The sequence below is a fragment of the Saimiri boliviensis genome, chromosome Y (genome assembly GCF_048565385.1).
Source record: "Saimiri boliviensis isolate mSaiBol1 chromosome Y, mSaiBol1.pri, whole genome shotgun sequence".
Classification (NCBI taxonomy): Eukaryota; Metazoa; Chordata; class Mammalia; order Primates; family Cebidae; genus Saimiri; species Saimiri boliviensis.
This window is the reverse complement of record NC_133471.1, coordinates 6,193,956-6,201,246: the sequence shown is the minus strand read 5'-3', so window position 1 is coordinate 6,201,246 and position 7,291 is coordinate 6,193,956.

The window sequence follows — 7,291 nt, the reverse complement described above, 5'->3', positions numbered from 1 at the left end:
CAATACAGTGTCAATTTTAGATCTTTTCTCACTTCTCATGTGGGCATTTATTGCTATAAATTTCCCTCTAGACGCTGCTTTAAATGTGTTCCAAACATTCTGCTACGTTGTCTTTGTTCTTACTGGTTTTGAAGAACATCTTTATTTCTGCCTTAATTTCATTGTTTATTCAGTAGTTACACAGGAGCCAGTTGTTCATTTTCCATTTAGTGGTACTGTTTTGAGTGAGTTTATAACCCTGAGTTCTAATTTCAATTGCACTGTGGTCTGAGAGTCTGCTTTTTGTAATTTCTATTCTTTTGCATTTGCTGATGAGAGGTTTACTTCCAATTACGTGGTGAATTTTAGAGTAAGTGTGATGTGGTGTTGAAAATAATGGTGATCTGCAGATTTGGAGTGGAGAGTTCTGAAGATGTCTATTTGGTCCACTTGGTCCATATCTGCATTCAAGTCCGGGAAATTTTTGCTAATTTTCTGTGTTGTTAATCTGTCTATATTGAAAGTGCAATGTTAAAGTCTGGCCACTATTATCATGTGGGAATCTAAGCATTTGCTGGTCTTTAGAAGTTGTTTTATGTTTCCGGGTGCTCTTGTTTCGGGTGTATATATAATTGGAGTAGTTAGCTCTTCTTGTTGCATTAATCTTTTTTACCATCATGTAATGCCCTTGTCTCTTTTGATATTTGTTGATTTAAAGTATATATTTTCAGAGACTAGAATCGCAAACTTTGCTTTTTTTTCCTCTCCATTTGCTTTGCAAATCTTTCTCTATCCCTTTATTTTTAGTCCATGTGTGTCTTTGCTTGTGAGCTGGATTTTCTGAATACAGCACACTGATGGATCTTTACTTTTTATCGTTTGCCAGTCTGTGTCTTTTGATTGGGGCATTTAGGCCATTTACATTTAACATTAATATTATTATATGTGATGGGAATTTGATCCTGCCATTTTGTTACTGGTTGGTTGTTTTGCACATTAGTTGACACAGTTTATTCATTGCATGGTTGAGCTTTACTATTTGATACGTTTTTGCAGTGGCTGGTAATGGTTGTTTTTTTCCATGTTTGGTGCTTCTTTCAGGAGCTCTTGTACGGCAGGTGTGGTGGTGATGAAATCTCTCAGTAATTGCTTGTCCATAAAGAATTTTATTACTCTTCCATTTATCATATTCTGGGTTGAAAGCTGTTTTCTTTAAGGATGTTGAATATTGGCCCCTACTCTTTTCTGGCTTGTAGAGTTTCTGCCAAGAGATCCACTGTGGGTCTGATGGGCTTCCCTTTGTGGGTGATGCAACCTTTCTCTCTGGCTGCACTTGGCATTTTTAAATTCATTTCATTGCTGATGAATCTGACAATTACGTGCCTTGGGGTTGCTCTTCTGTATGGATATCTTTCTGTTGTTCTCTGTATTTCCTGGTCTAGAAAGTTTGGCTGAATTGTTAGATTGGAGAAGCTTTTCAGAATAATATTCTTAAGAGTGTTTTCCCACTTGGATTCAGCCTCCTCATCACCCTGAGTTACACTGATCAAGTGTAGAATAAATTTTTTCACATAATCCTATATTTCTTGGATGCTTTGTTCTTTGTACTCTTTTTTCTATAATCTTGTCTTCTCATTTTATTTCATTGAGTTGATCTTTAATTTCTGATATTCTGTCTTCTGATTGACCCATTTGGCTACTGAAAATTGTCTATGATTTGCAACGTCCTCATAGTGTGTTTTTCACCTCTGTCAAGTCATTTATGTTCTCCAAGCTGATTAGCATTGTGTCTAATGTTTTTCAAGATTTTTTGTTTCTTTTCACTGAGTTAGAACATGTTTCTTTAACTCAGAGAATTTGGTTATTATCCACCTTTTGAAGCCTGCTTTTGTCAATTTGTCATACCCATTGCCTATTCTGTTTTGTTTGTTTGTTTGTTTGCTTGCTTTTTGCCTTGCTGGTGTCTAGTTATGATCCCTTGGAGGAAGAGAGATATTCTGGTCTTTGATGATTTCATTGTATTTGTACTGTTTTCTTCCCATCTTCATGGGTTTATCTACCTTTGACCTTTCAAGTTGATGATTTTTGATGATGTCTTTGAGTAGAAATTCTTTTTGTTGATGTTGAAGCTATTTATTTATGTTTCTGTTTGTTTTTGTTTTTGTTTTTCTTCTAGAGTCAGGACCCTCCAGTGTATGAGGATTTTTGGTTGTTGTTGCTATGCAGGTGTCAGGGAGCTACTAGAGGAAGCTGTCCTACTAGACAGCACACAGTCTGTCTCTTGTGTGCCAGCAGAGACACTGCTAGGACTTTGGACTCAGCCTACCTGCTGTGTGTAGGCTTCCTCTGGCTTTGGTTTATGCAGCTGAGATTAAACCCACCTTCACTATGGTGGATGCCTATTCCCCCATTGAGCTCAATTGTCCTATGTCAAGCTTGAACTGATGTGCTAACTGGGCAACTGTCAAGTGACAAGGCTTCAGTTTGTTGGTGTTTGTGGGTGTGGGGCCCACCAAACTATATCACCTGTTTCCCTGCTTTTAGCTCTCCCTCTTTCTAGGGAGCAGGTTATCTGTTCTGCTGGTACTCTCAATGTTAGCCAAAACCTTCAAACAGTTCTGTGCTGAGAACTCAGTGCTGAATTGGCTGGAGCTATTGCTCAGATCTGTACTGGCAACTCACTGCACTTCTCAGCTGCGGGCAGCAATAGCCGCCATTTTGTGATCTGCTCAGTCATGTTGTGGTTTGCTTAAGCTGATAAGTTTCAGTCTACTCCCGGCTGATAAACTGATAAGTTTCAGTCTACTCCCAGCTGATAAGCTGATAAGTTTCAATCTACTCCCTGCTGATAAGTTTCACTCTACTGAAACTTACTTAGCCAGAATTTTCCATTAGGCCGGAATTTCCCAAGGCAAGCTACCCTTGCCCCGCCTCTCTGCCTGCACTTTCTTAAGCTGTGAACTTAGCTTCAATAAATGAGACTTGATCAGACTCCTGTCTTGTCTCCATTTCTCGCATCTCCTGCCCATCCATCCCCACTCCCTCCCTTCGAGCTCCCGTTGTTGTCCTGCAGGTCTGGACACTCAGCCTGGATGCATTCTCCCAGACTGTGGGTTGCAAAGGAAAGGGAAGAAGCACACTATTTGAAAGGGAGTGCTGAGGAGGTAAATTCTCTAATCCTCCAATCAGTCACATTTCCCGGGTGGGGCATCACCATTCCCTGCCTGTGTTCCCTTCTCTTGGCTACACCTACTGTCCAACCAATCCCATTGAAAGTAACCTGGCATCTCAGTTGGAAATATGGGGTTCACTGGTCTTCTGCTTCTCTTTTGCTGAAAGCCACATTCAGGACATGTTTTTATTTGACCATCTTGGTGGAAGTCTATCGTCTATCATATTTGTGTGTGTGTGTGTGTCTGTGTGTATGTGTGTGTGTGTTTGTCTGTATAATAAATGTGTATATATATTTTATACATATAATAAATGTGTGTATATTTTCTATATATAATGTGTGAATGATATATGTATATACACACACATGTATATATATATATATGTGTGTGTATATGTGTGTATATATATATACATACATATATATACACATATACACACACATATATATGTACATATGTATATGTATATATTTATTTATTATACTTTAACTTCTAGGTTACATGTGCAGATTGGGAAGGATTTTATATATGTATACATCTGCCATGGTGGTTTGCTGCATATATCCCCACTTCAACTACATTAAATATATCTCCTAACAATTTTCCTCCCCAATCTCCCCAACATGTACTATCTCTCCCTTACCATCCCCTCCCCAATTACCCAACAAATCCCAGTGTGTGATGTTCTCCTTCCTCTGTCCATGATTTCTCATTTTTCAACATCCAATTATTAGTGAGAATATGCAGTGTTTGGTTTTTTGTTCTTGTGTTAGTGAGCTGAGAATGATAGTTTCCAGTTTGATTCATGTCCCTGCAAAGGATATGAAGCTATGCTTTTATATGACTGCATAGTATTCCATGGTGTATATGTCACACGTTTTCTTTATCTAGTCTGTCAGTGATGGGCAGTTGGGTTTGTTCCAAGTCATTGCCATTGAAGACTGTCACAAAGAACATACATGAGACTTTATAATGGAAAAATTTGTAATTCTTTGGGTATATACTCTATAATAGAATTTCTGGGTCAAATGGTATTTCTGTGTCTAGATCCTTCAGGGACTGACACAATGTCTTTCATAGTGGTTGAACTAATTTACACCTCCCCCAACGCTGTAAAAGCATTCTTCTTTCTCCACAGGATCTCCAGCACTTGTTGTTTCCAGATTTTTTCATGATTATTATTCTAACTGGCATGAAATGGTATCTCAATATGGTTTTGATTTACATTTACCTAATGACCAATGATGATGAGCATTTTTTTTTATGTTTGTTGGATGGATAAATGTCTTCTTTTGAAAATTGTCTGTTCATATGCTTTGCACACTTTTTAATGTAATTTTTTTTTTCTTTCAAATTTGGTTTACTTCTTTATAGACTCTAGATATTAGGCCTTTGTCGGAAGAGTACCTTATAAAAACTTTCCTATTCTGTTGGTTGTCCATTCATTCCAATGATTTTTTCTTTGTCTGTGCAGAAACCCTTCAGTTTAATTAGATCTCATTTGTCTATTTTAGTTTTTGTTGCCATTGCTTTTGGTGTTTTAGTCATGAAGTCCTTGTCTATGCCTCTGTCATGAATGGTATTGCCTATATTTTCTTCTAGAGTTTTTAGGGTGTAGGCATTATGTTTAAACCTATAACTCATATGGGTTTAATGTTTTATAAGGTGTAAAGATGGGGTCTAGTTTCAACTTTCTGCACATGGCTACCCAGGTTTCCCAATGCCATTTATTTAAAAAGGGGATTCTTTTCCCATTGCTTTTGTCAGGGCTGTCTAAGATCAGATTATTGTAAATGTGTGACATTACTTCCACAGCCATTATTCTGTTCCATTCATCTATATCTCTGTTTTGGTACAATTACTATACTGTTTTCATTATTTTAGCCTTGTGGTATAGTTTGAAGTCAGGTACCGTGATGCCTACAGCTTTGTTCTTTTTGCCTGGTGTTGTATTTGCTATGCAGGCTCTCTTTTGGTTCCATATGAAATTTCAGGTGATTTTTTTCTAATTCTTTGCAGAAAGTCAGTGGTACATTGATGGGGAGAGCATTGAATCTAGAAATTATTTGAGGCAGTATGGCCATATTTACAATATGAATTCTTTCTAACTTTGAGCATGGAATATTTTTCTATCTGTTTGTGTCCTCTCCTTTTTCTTGAGCAGTGTTTTGTAGTTCTTCTTGAAGAGGTCCTTCAAGTCCTTTGTTAGTTGTTATCGTTATTTTATTCTCTTTGTAGCAATTGTGAATGAGAGTTCACCCATGATTTAGTTTTCTGTCTGTTATTGGTGTAGATTAAAAAATGCTTGTAATTTTTGCACATTGATTTTGTATATTATTTCTTGTTCTTGACTGAGTGCTTTGGCTAGAACTTCCGGTACTACGTCGAATAGAAATGGTAAGAAAAGGCAACCTGTACTAGAGCCAGTTTTCAAAGGGAATGCTTCCAGTTTTTGCCTGTTCAGTATGATATTGGCTATGTGTTTTTGATAAATAGCTTTAATTATATTGAGATATGTTTCATCAATATCTAGTTTATTGAGAGATTTTATCCCACAGGGCTGTTCAATCTTGCCCAAGGCACTTCTATGCAACTATTGAGATAATCATGTGTTTTTTTGTATTCGGTTCTGTTTATGTGAGGGATTACTTTTATAGATTTTTATATATTGAACCAGTCTTATATCCTTGGGTTGAAACTACTTGATTGCAATAAATAATCTTTTTGATGTGCTGTTTCATTTGGTTTGCAAATATTTTATTGAAGACTTTTGCATGTAAGTTCACCATCGAGATTGGCCTGAAATTTTCTTTTTAAACTGTGTGTCTGTCAGGTTTTGGCATCAGGATAATTTTGTGTCTTAAATATGTTAGAGAGGATTTCTTATTTCTGTATTGTTTGAAATAATTTCAAAATAAATGATTCTAGCTCCTCTTTGTATGTCTGGTAGAATTCAGTTGTGAACCCATCTGAACCTGAAGTTTTGTTAGGCTACTAATTGCTGCCTCAATTTCACACACTGTTATTGGTCTATTCAGGGATTCAACTTCTTCCTGGATTAGTCTTGAGAGAGTGTGAGTGTCCAGTAATTTATCTGTTTCTTTTAGATTTATGGATTTATGTGCCTACAGTTGTTTGAAGTAATTTCTGATGGTAGTTTGGATTTCTGTGGAATCCATTATGATATGCCTTTTTTCTTTTTTTCTTGAATCTATGAGATGCTTCTCTCTTTTGTTTTTTGTTAGTCTGGCTAGTGGCCTATCTTTTTTGTTGATCTTTTCAGAAAACTGGCTACTGGATTTATTAATTTTTTAAAGGGTTTCTTCTGTCTCTATATCTCTCAGTTCTGGTCTGTTTTTAGTTATTTCTTGTCTTCTGCTAGATTTTGAATTTGTTTAATCTTGCTCCTCTGTTTCTTTTAATTGTGACATTGAATGTCAAATTCAGATCTTTCCTTGCTTCTAATGTGGGCATTTATTGCTACAAATTTCCCTCTAGACACTGCTTTAAATGTGTCCCAGACATTCTGGTATATTGTGTCTTTGTTCTCATTGACTTCGAATAACATCTTTATTTCTGCCTTCATTTCATTATTTATCCAGTAGTTATTCAGGAGCAGGTTGTTCAGTTTTTTTTTTTTTTTTTTTTTTTTAAATTTTGTGGTTTTGAGTGGGTTTCTTAATCCTGCATTCTAATTTGATTGCAGTGTGATCTGAGAGACTCTTTGTTATAATTTCCATTCTTTTGCATTTGGTGAGGAGTGATTTACTTCCAATTTCGCGGTTACTTTTTGAGTAAGTGTGATGTTGTGATGAGAAAAAAATGTACATTCTGTGGATCTGTGGTGGAGAGTTCTGAAAATGTCTATTTGGTCCACTTGGTCCAGATCTGATTTCAAGTCCTCAATATCCTTGTTATTTTTTTTTTTATTATTATTATTTTTATCTGTCTATATTGACAGTGGAGGTTTAAAGTCTCCCACTATTATTGTGTGGGAATCCAAATCTGTAGGTAGGTAAGAATTTGCTTTATGAACCTGGGTTATCCTGTATCATGTGTATATATATTTATGATAGTTAGCTCTTCTTGTTTCATTGATTCGTTTAGTGTTATGTCATGCTTTCTTTGTCCATGTTGTA